This window comes from Indicator indicator, chromosome 3, assembly GCF_027791375.1.
Source record: "Indicator indicator isolate 239-I01 chromosome 3, UM_Iind_1.1, whole genome shotgun sequence".
NCBI classification, from domain to species: Eukaryota; Metazoa; Chordata; class Aves; order Piciformes; family Indicatoridae; genus Indicator; species Indicator indicator.
Window position 1 is genome coordinate 3,660,375 of NC_072012.1, and position 11,373 is coordinate 3,671,747.

Genomic DNA, 11,373 nt, shown 5'->3' on the forward strand with positions numbered 1-11,373 from the left:
AGCTACAAATTTGGGAAGTGGGTGGGGGAAAAATGATCTGTATTCCTTAGAAGAAGATAAAAGAGGAAGAAAAATCTTAAGAGTTAACATTCAGTCCTCAAATAATGGATGGTGCTATTAATAATCATAGAATCACAGAATTGGAAGGGACCTCAAGGATCAGCCAGTTCCAACCCCTCTGCCATGGGCAGGGACACCTCACATTGCATCAGGTTGCTCACAGCCACATCCAGCCTGGCCTTCAAAAACCTCCAGGGATGAGGCTTCCACCACCTCCCTCAGCAACCTCTTCCAGTGTCTCACCACCCTGATGGGGAAAAATTTCTTCTTAACACCCAATCTGAATCTCCCCATTTCTATAATAATAATGTAGGACATGATTTTAAGACTTAATGCTCTTAACACTTGGGTATGTTTTCCCTGGTGTAGTTGAGTCTCTGCAGTGTCCTGTTTTTAATGAAAGAAAGTGTTGCTGGTGAGATCATCCAGCAAACAAGGCTGTCATCAGCTCTTCTCTCACTGGTACTGGTTTTCCAAGGGTAGGTACAAGTCTCAGATGTGCTACTTTGTTGGTTAAGGAAGACTAGGACTTTTAAGGGTTGGGTTTTATTTTTTTATAATGAAATGTTATTATGAACATGGAGTTTTAAGAAAGGATTTTATTGAAGCTGGGGCTTTGAGTAATGTGGCCTTACCTTAGAATAGACCAATAACAGCCTTACAATGAGGGCTGGTTAGCCCTTGCTGAAAGAAAAGCTAGAGTGGAATTACCATAGGAGATTTCAGGGGTGGCAAAGAATGATCTTCAGACTGCTAAATGTTAAGGGGTTTGGAGTTTTTCTGATTACACTACAGCTGGGAAAGTTTACAGCTTTGGCTTCTGTATTGTTGCTTCTCACACACCCACAGACATTAATTTCACTTCCAGAGCTGATGTGTAATTGGCATGGTGCCACCCCTGCACTTCTGCTAGCATGCATTTGTTGCTGTTGGAGCTGGAAGCAGGCTGCTAGGCTTCAGGGTGACCTGGTGGATATTGGTTGCCCTGAACTTTGTCTTTGCTCAGGTGCAGCCTTGTAGTGAAATGGCAGCTGGGAGCCAAGAGGAGCATCAGAGCTGGTATTGACTCTTGGCTCCAGTCGAGGCATAGTGGTTAAAATTGTCCTTGCTTTTGTCAGTAATGTTACTCAGTGCCATAACAAACCTAATCATACTTGAAAAATGCAGGGACTGAAAAAGGAATCTTCAGTTTTCCCATTTCTGCTTCCAGTTGTGAGTTTCCATAAACACAGCAGGTCTGAAAGTGAGGATCGACTCCTTCACGATCAAAAGCTGTGTGATGGGTCATGGCTGCAAAAGCAGATTTGGACCTGGGAGAAGAAGGGAGGTTCATGTGCTCTCTTGTGTTTGTGAATGCAAAATTCTCACTAAAATAGGAGTGGGACCACTGAAGCAGTCAGGCAGCAAAGGGATCAACACTACCTGCAGCTCCTGAGCTGCTGAGCTAGACCGGCAAGGGGGAAAGGTTGGTTGGAATGGTTTCACCTTTCCTATCTTTGCCTTCACTAACAGCTAACCAGTAAAAGAAAGTAGGAACAGCTCCTGGGCTTTGGAAAAGCAGATTTTGTGTTTGCACTGAGGCAAGGTGCACAGCCAGGATGTTCTGCAGGGATTCTGAAACCCTTGTGAGCCAAGAGAGCTGCTGAGGTGGGCGAACGTGTAACTAACTTATACTTGAATCTTCCTGCCACGTTTACACTTCTGATTCTTTTGTAAATTGGTGCTATTTCTGAAATAAAAAAGCTGGATTTGTAATGTAAAGCTCCTTCCAGTTTGTATCTTTGCACTGCTAGGTTAATATAGATCTTAATTTTATTGCTGTTCATACCTGTTCTGGAGCAATTAGTCGTCCTGTTTTTTCCTGCTCTCTAGCCATCTTTCCATCTGTCTGCCTGTAGCTTTACTCACAATCACACTGCTGGGTTGAATATTTTTTATTCTTTTTTTTTATACATATATATATATATATATACTGTCTTTTAGCAAAAATATTAAACTTTTACAGAATAAAAAAACTGAATTATAATCATGCCTGTGGCTGTGATTTCACTGTGGAGAGCACCCCTGAACATAAACATCCATCCATCCCCATCATGTGTGCAAGTGAGCACTTCCTCTTGGTTCTGAGCACTGAGCAGCAGGGGGCAGCTTAACTGGGCAGCTCTTGTGTCTGGCTGTTTCACACACAGGGCTGTGTAAAATCTCTTGTGTTCTGCTGTTTCACACACAGGGCTGTGTAAAATCTCTTGTGTTCTGCTGTTTCACACACAGGGCTGTGTAAAATCTCTTGTGTTCTGCTGTTTCACACACAGGGCTGTGTAAAATCTCTTGTGTCTGGCTGTTTCACACACAGGGCTGTGTAAAATCTCTTGTGTTCTGCTGTTTCACACACAGGGCTGTGTAAAATCTCTTGTGTTCTGCTGTTTCACACACAGGGCTGTGTAAAATCTCTTGTGTTCTGCTGTTTCACACACAGGGCTGTGTAAAATCTCTTGTGTTCTGCTGTTTCACACACAGGGCTGTGTAAAATCTCTTGTGTCTGCTGTTTCACACAAGGCACTGTGTAAAATCTCTTGTGTTCTGCTGCTTCACACACAGGGCTGTGTAAAATCTCTTGTGTTCTGCTGCTTCACACACAGGGCTGTGTAAAATCTCTTGTGTTCTGCTGTTTCACACACAGGGCTGTGTAAAATCTCTTGTGTTCTGCTGTTTCACACACAGGGCTGTGTAAAATCTCTTGTGTTCTGCTGTTTCACACACAGGGCTGTGTAAAATCTCTTGTGTTCTGCTGTTTCACACACAGCACTGTGTAAAATCTCTTGTGTCTGGCTGTTTCACACACAGGCTGTGTAAAATCTCTTGTGTTCTGCTGTTTCACACACAGCCTGTGTAAAATCTCTTGTGTCTGCTGTTTCACACACAGGGCTGTGTAAAATCTCTTGTGTTCTGCTGTTTCACACACAGGGCTGTGTAAAATCTCTTGTGTTCTGCTGTTTCACACACAGGGCTGTGTAAAATCTCTTGTGTTCTGCTGTTTCACACACAGGGCTGTGTAAAATCTCTTGTGTTCTGCTGTTTCACACACAGGGCTGTGTAAAATCTCTTGTGTTCTGCTGTTTCACACACAGGCTGTGTAAAATCTCTTGTGTTCTGCTGTTTCACACACAGGGCTGTGTAAAATCTCTTGTGTTCTGCTGTTTCACACACAGGGCTGTGTAAAATCTCTTGTGTTCTGCTGTTTCACACACAGGGCTGTGTAAAATCTCTTGTGTTCTGCTGTTTCACACACAGGGCTGTGTAAAATCTCTTGTGTTCTGCTGTTTCACACACAGGGCTGTGTAAAATCTCTTGTGTTCTGCTGTTTCACACACAGGGCTGTGTAAAATCTCTTGTGTTCTGCTGTTTCACACACAGGGCTGTGTAAAATCTCTTGTGTTCTGCTGTTTCACACACAGGGCTGTGTAAAATCTCTTGTGTTCTGCTGTTTCACACACAGGCTGTGTAAAATCTCTTGTGTTCTGCTGTTTCACACACAGGCTGTGTAAAATCTCTTGTGTTCTGCTGTTTCACACACAGGGCTGTGTAAAATCTCTTGTGTCTGCTGTTTCACACACAGGCCTGTGTAAAATCTCTTGTGTTCTGCTGTTTCACACACAGGCTGTGTAAAATCTCTTGTGTTCTGCTGTTTCACACACAGCACTGTGTAAAATCTCTTGTGTTCTGCTGTTTCACACACAGGGCTGTGTAAAATCTCTTGTGTTCTGCTGTTTCACACACAGGGCTGTGTAAAATCTCTTGTGTTCTGCTGTTTCACACACAGGGCTGTGTAAAATCTCTTGTGTTCTGCTGTTTCACACACAGGGCTGTGTAAAATCTCTTGTGTTCTGCTGTTTCACACACAGGGCTGTGTAAAATCTCTTGTGTTCTGCTGTTTCACACACAGGGCTGTGTAAAATCTCTTGTGTTCTGCTGTTTCACACACAGGGCTGTGTAAAATCTCTTGTGTTCTGCTGTTTCACACACAGCACTGTGTAAAATCTCTTGTGTTCTGCTGTTTCACACACAGGGCTGTGTAAAATCTCTTGTGTTCTGCTGTTTCACACACAGGGCTGTGTAAAATCTCTTGTGTTCTGCTGTTTCACACACAGGGCTGTGTAAAATCTCTTGTGTTCTGCTGTTTCACACACAGGGCTGTGTAAAATCTCTTGTGTTCTGCTGTTTCACACACAGGGCTGTGTAAAATCTCTTGTGTTCTGCTGTTTCACACACAGGGCTGTGTAAAATCTCTTGTGTTCTGCTGTTTCACACAACGCACTGTGTAAAATCTCTTGTGTTCTGCTGTTTCACACACAGGGCTGTGTAAAATCTCTTGTGTTCTGCTGTTTCACACACAGGGCTGTGTAAAATCTCTTGTGTTCTGCTGTTTCACACACAGGGCTGTGTAAAATCTCTTGTGTTCTGCTGTTTCACACACAGGCTGTGTAAAATCTCTTGTGTTCTGCTGTTTCACACACAGGGCTGTGTAAAATCTCTTGTGTTCTGCTGTTTCACACACAGGCTGTGTAAAATCTCTTGTGTTCTGCTGTTTCACACACAGGGCTGTGTAAAATCTCTTGTGTTCTGCTGTTTCACACACAGGGCTGTGTAAAATCTCTTGTGTTCTGCTGTTTCACACACAGGGCTGTGTAAAATCTCTTGTGTTCTGCTGTTTCACACACAGGGCTGTGTAAAATCTCTTGTGTTCTGCTGTTTCACACACAGGGCTGTGTAAAATCTCTTGTGTTCTGCTGTTTCACACACAGGGCTGTGTAAAATCTCTTGTGTTCTGCTGTTTCACACACAGGGCTGTGTAAAATCTCTTGTGTTCTGCTGTTTCACACACAGGCCTGTGTAAAATCTCTTGTGTTCTGCTGTTTCACACACAGGGCTGTGTAAAATCTCTTGTGTTCTGCTGTTTCACACACAGGGCTGTGTAAAATCTCTTGTGTTCTGCTGTTTCACACACAGGGCTGTGTAAAATCTCTTGTGTTCTGCTGTTTCACACACAGGGCTGTGTAAAATCTCTTGTGTTCTGCTGTTTCACACACAGGGCTGTGTAAAATCTCTTGTGTTCTGCTGTTTCACACACAGGCACTGTGTAAAATCTCTTGTGTTCTGCTGTTTCACACACAGGCTGTGTAAAATCTCTTGTGTTCTGCTGTTTCACACACAGGGCTGTGTAAAATCTCTTGTGTTCTGCTGTTTCACACACAGGGCTGTGTAAAATCTCTTGTGTTCTGCTGTTTCACACACAGGGCTGTGTAAAATCTCTTGTGTTCTGCTGTTTCACACACAGGGCTGTGTAAAATCTCTTGTGTTCTGCTGTTTCACACACAGGGCTGTGTAAAATCTCTTGTGTTCTGCTGTTTCACACACAGGGCTGTGTAAAATCTCTTGTGTTCTGCTGTTTCACACACAGGGCTGTGTAAAATCTCTTGTGTTCTGCTGTTTCACACACAGGGCTGTGTAAAATCTCTTGTGTTCTGCTGTTTCACACACAGGGCTGTGTAAAATCTCTTGTGTTCTGCTGTTTCACACACAGGGCTGTGTAAAATCTCTTGTGTTCTGCTGTTTCACACACAGGCACTGTCTAAAATCTCTTGTGTTCTGCTGTTTCACACACAGGGCTGTGTAAAATCTCTTGTGTTCTGCTGTTTCACACACAGGGCTGTGTAAAATCTCTTGTGTTCTGCTGTTTCACACACAGGGCTGTGTAAAATCTCTTGTGTCTGGCTGTTTCACACACAGGGCTGTGTAAAATCTCTTGTGTTCTGCTGTTTCACACACAGGGCTGTGTAAAATCTCTTGTGTTCTGCTGTTTCACACAAGGCACTGTGTAAAATCTCTTGTGTTCTGCTGTTTCACACACAGGGCTGTGTAAAATCTCTTGTGTTCTGCTGTTTCACACACAGGGCTGTGTAAAATCTCTTGTGTTCTGCTGTTTCACACACAGGGCTGTGTAAAATCTCTTGTGTTCTGCTGTTTCACACACAGGGCTGTGTAAAATCTCTTGTGTTCTGCTGTTTCACACACAGGGCTGTGTAAAATCTCTTGTGTTCTGCTGTTTCACACACAGGCTGTGTAAAATCTCTTGTGTTCTGCTGTTTCACACACAGGCTGTGTAAAATCTCTTGTGTTCTGCTGTTTCACACACAGGGCTGTGTAAAATCTCTTGTGTTCTGCTGTTTCACACACAGGGCTGTGTAAAATCTCTTGTGTTCTGCTGTTTCACACACAGGGCTGTGTAAAATCTCTTGTGTTCTGCTGTTTCACACAAGGCTCTGTGTAAAATCTCTTGTGTTCTGCTGCTTCACACACAGGGCTGTGTAAAATCTCTTGTGTTCTGCTGTTTCACACACAGGGCTGTGTAAAATCTCTTGTGTTCTGCTGTTTCACACACAGGGCTGTGTAAAATCTCTTGTGTTCTGCTGTTTCACACACAGGGCTGTGTAAAATCTCTTGTGTTCTGCTGTTTCACACACAGGGCTGTGTAAAATCTCTTGTGTTCTGCTGTTTCACACACAGGGCTGTGTAAAATCTCTTGTGTTCTGCTGTTTCACACACAGGCACTGTGTAAAATCTCTTGTGTTCTGCTGTTTCACACACAGGGCTGTGTAAAATCTCTTGTGTTCTGCTGTTTCACACACAGGGCTGTGTAAAATCTCTTGTGTTCTGCTGTTTCACACACAGGGCTGTGTAAAATCTCTTGTGTTCTGCTGTTTCACACACAGGCCTGTGTAAAATCTCTTGTGTTCTGCTGTTTCACACACAGGGCTGTGTAAAATCTCTTGTGTTCTGCTGTTTCACACACAGGGCTGTGTAAAATCTCTTGTGTTCTGCTGTTTCACACACAGGGCTGTGTAAAATCTCTTGTGTTCTGCTGTTTCACACACAGGGCTGTGTAAAATCTCTTGTGTTCTGCTGTTTCACACACAGGGCTGTGTAAAATCTCTTGTGTTCTGCTGTTTCACACACAGGGCTGTGTAAAATCTCTTGTGTTCTGCTGTTTCACACACAGGGCTGTGTAAAATCTCTTGTGTTCTGCTGTTTCACACACAGGGCTGTGTAAAATCTCTTGTGTTCTGCTGTTTCACACACAGGCTGTGTAAAATCTCTTGTGTTCTGCTGTTTCACACACAGGGCTGTGTAAAATCTCTTGTGTTCTGCTGTTTCACACACAGGGCTGTGTAAAATCTCTTGTGTTCTGCTGTTTCACACACAGGCACTGTCTAAAATCTCTTGTGTTCTGCTGTTTCACACACAGGGCTGTGTAAAATCTCTTGTGTTCTGCTGTTTCACACACAGGGCTGTGTAAAATCTCTTGTGTTCTGCTGTTTCACACACAGGGCTGTGTAAAATCTCTTGTGTTCTGCTGTTTCACACACAGCACTGTGTAAAATCTCTTGTGTTCTGCTGTTTCACACACAGGGCTGTGTAAAATCTCTTGTGTTCTGCTGTTTCACACACAGCACTGTGTAAAATCTCTTGTGTCTGGCTGTTTCACACACAGGGCTGTGTAAAATCTCTTGTGTTCTGCTGTTTCACACACAGGGCTGTGTAAAATCTCTTGTGTTCTGCTGTTTCACACACAGCACTGTGTAAAATCTCTTGTGTTCTGCTGTTTCACACACAGGGCTGTGTAAAATCTCTTGTGTTCTGCTGTTTCACACACAGCACTGTGTAAAATCTCTTGTGTTCTGCTGTTTCACACACAGCACTGTGTAAAATCTCTTGTGTTCTGCTGTTTCACACACAGGGCTGTGTAAAATCTCTTGTGTTCTGCTGTTTCACACACAGCACTGTGTAAAATCTCTTGTGTTCTGCTGTTTCACACACAGGCTGTGTAAAATCTCTTGTGTTCTGCTGTTTCACACACAGGGCTGTGTAAAATCTCTTGTGTTCTGCTGTTTCACACACAGCGCTGTGTAAAATCTCTTGTGTTCTGCTGTTTCACACACAGGGCTGTGTAAAATCTCTTGTGTTCTGCTGTTTCACACACAGGGCTGTGTAAAATCTCTTGTGTTCTGCTGTTTCACACACAGGGCTGTGTAAAATCTCTTGTGTCTGCTGTTTCACACACAGGGCTGTGTAAAATCTCTTGTGTTCTGCTGTTTCACACACAGGGCTGTGTAAAATCTCTTGTGTCTGCTGTTTCACACACAGGGCTGTGTAAAATCTCTTGTGTTCTGCTGTTTCACACACTGGGCTGTGTAAAATCTCTTGTGTTCTGCTGTTTCACACACAGGGCTGTGTAAAATCTCTTGTGTTCTGCTGTTTCACACACAGGCTGTGTAAAATCTCTTGTGTTCTGCTGTTTCACACACAGGGCTGTGTAAAATCTCTTGTGTTCTGCTGTTTCACACACAGGGCTGTGTAAAATCTCTTGTGTCTGCTGTTTCACACACAGCACTGTGTAAAATCTCTTGTGTTCTGCTGTTTCACACACAGGGCTGTGTAAAATCTCTTGTGTCTGCTGTTTCACACACAGGCTGTGTAAAATCTCTTGTGTCTGCTGTTTCACACACAGGGCTGTGTAAAATCTCTTGTGTCTGCTGTTTTACACACAGGGCTGTGTAAAATCTCTTGTGTTCTGCTGTTTCACACACAGGGCTGTGTAAAATCTCTTGTGTTCTGCTGTTTCACACACAGGGCTGTGTAAAATCTCTTGTGTTCTGCTGTTTCACACACAGGGCTGTGTAAAATCTCTTGTGTTCTGCTGTTTCACACACAGCACTGTGTAAAATCTCTTGTGTTCTGCTGTTTCACACACAGCACTGTGTAAAATCTCTTGTGTTCTGCTGTTTCACACACAGGGCTGTGTAAAATCTCTTGTGTTCTGCTGTTTCACACACAGGGCTGTGTAAAATCTCTTGTGTCTGGCTGTTTCACACACAGCACTGTGTAAAATCTCTTGTGTTCTGCTGTTTCACACACAGGGCTGTGTAAAATCTCTTGTGCCTGGCTGTTTCACACACAGGGCTGTGTAAAATCTCTTGTGTTCTGCTGTTTCACACACAGGGCTGTGTAAAATCTCTTGTGTTCTGCTGTTTCACACACAGGGCTGTGTAAAATCTCTTGTGTTCTGCTGTTTCACACACAGGGCTGTGTAAAATCTCTTGTGTCTGACTGTTTTACACATATGACTGTGTAAAATCTCTTGTGCCTGGCTGTTTTACACACAGGGCTGTGTAAAATCTCTTGTGTCTGACTGTTTTACACATATGACTGTGTAAAATCTCTTGTGCCTGGCTGTTTTACAGGCACAAGTACCAGCAGATTGGAGATTGGCTCTTAAAGCCCTGGAGCTGGCCAAGAGAACACCCAATGGCCCTAGCCCAGGACTGTGTGAGGTGCTCCCCACCCTGACTACCATGGGGACCTGTCCCACCACTGCTGTACCTTGGCCCAGCTCTCCACAGGATGGCAGCAATGCCTGCCTGGCCACAGCCACCCAAGAGCTGTAAAGACAAACCCTGATGCAAGGTTGGTTTCCCACAAGTGAAGTCAGCACTTGCTTGTGGCTGCTTATTGATCACCAACTGCTTGTATAAAACTGTTAAGAGTTGAATTAGATCTCCCCTAGTAACTCTCTAATTTTTTTGTTTGTTTTGAAGGGGGGTGTGGAGGAGAAATCTGCCCCAGGGAGCAAATCTCACCACTCTCAGAACTTGGAAGTAAAAATGGGATTGTATTTACAAAAGAAACTGAATAGAAACAGTAGAAAAGGCAATAAAGATGTACAGAGTGTATTTACAGATATATGTGTGGATATATATATATTTATATGTATATGTGTGTGGAGATATATATATATATAGAGAGAGAGAGAGGTAGATAGATAGATAGATAGATAGATAGATAGATAGATAGATAGATAGATAGATAGATAGATAGATAGATACACACAGCATAACAACAGCACAGGACCCTCCTGTACCTTTGATCCAGCTCCTTGTCCCCTCTTGGGGACAAAGGGCCCCAAGACAGCTATGCAGACCATACACACTCCCTCCTCTCAGCCCTCCCTGTGCCTTTAGAGCAGTAAACCAGAGAGGCTCAAGGTCAGAGGGAGGAGAGCACAGCCCCAAAGCCAGAAGCAAAGCAGCGAAGAGCAAGCAGGCAAAAAGAGCAAACAAACTCTGCTGCAAGAGAGAAAGTTTCCAATACACCAATGGAATTACATTAACCTATCTGTTGTGATCATTTTGTGTCCAATCCATTGCATTATTTATCTTAAACTCAGAAGTCTGCAGAAATGTTCTAATTACAACTAGTATCTGAGCTAGGGACTCTAGAGACTAGCTCAAAGCACTACAAAAACACGAGTGGAGAAGGCAGCCATAACCCCTTTCCTGTTCTCTTACCCTTCCTGTGCTCAGCTCTGCTTAGACCACATATTGAGCACTGTGTCCAGTTCTGGGCTCCTCAATTTAAAAAGGATATTGAGACACTTGAATGTGTCCAGAAAAGGGCAATGAGGCTGGGGAGGGGTCTGGAGCACAGCCCTGTGAGGAGAGGCTGAGGGAGCTGGGGGTGTTTAGCCTGGAGAAGAGGAGGCTCAGGGCAGACCTCATTGCTGTCTACAACTACCTGAAGGGAGGTTGTAGCCAGGTGGTGGTTGGGCTCTTCTCCCATTCAACCAGCACCAGAACAAGAGTCTGAAGCTGCACCATGGGAAGTTTAGGCTGGAGGTGAGGAGAAAGTTCTCCCCAGAAAGAGTAATTGTCCCTTGGAATGTGCTGCCCAGGGAGGTGGTGAAGTCAGCATCCCTGGAGGTGTTAAAAAAAGGATTAGATGTGGCACTTGGAGCCATGGTTTAGTTAGTCATGAGGGTGGGCTTGATGATCTCTGAGGTCTTTTCCAACCTTGTTGATTCTATGATTCTAATCATCTACACACACAAGTAATAAGGCACAGTTTGACCCAAACCTGAATTAGCTTCCCTTAATATCAAGAGTAGGTTCACTACTGATTTCAGCAAGCCAGCCCCTTCCCCCCTTCTAATTAAAGAGATGAGAGTTACTGGCTCTTGTCACCAACAACAGCTGCAAAATGCTTGTGAGGTGTGGCTGCCCCAGTTCCTCACAACTCACCTCTAAACGGAAAACTCAGCAGCTCACTCAGCCTTGATTTCAGGTGGGGTTTTTTGACCTGTGACTCCACCATTAATAACTTTCAACTGGCAGAGGAATGATGATAAGTTGAACAAGATTAAATTTTTTCAATATCTTTATCAATGACCTGGCTGAGGGCATTGAGAGGACCCTCAGCAAG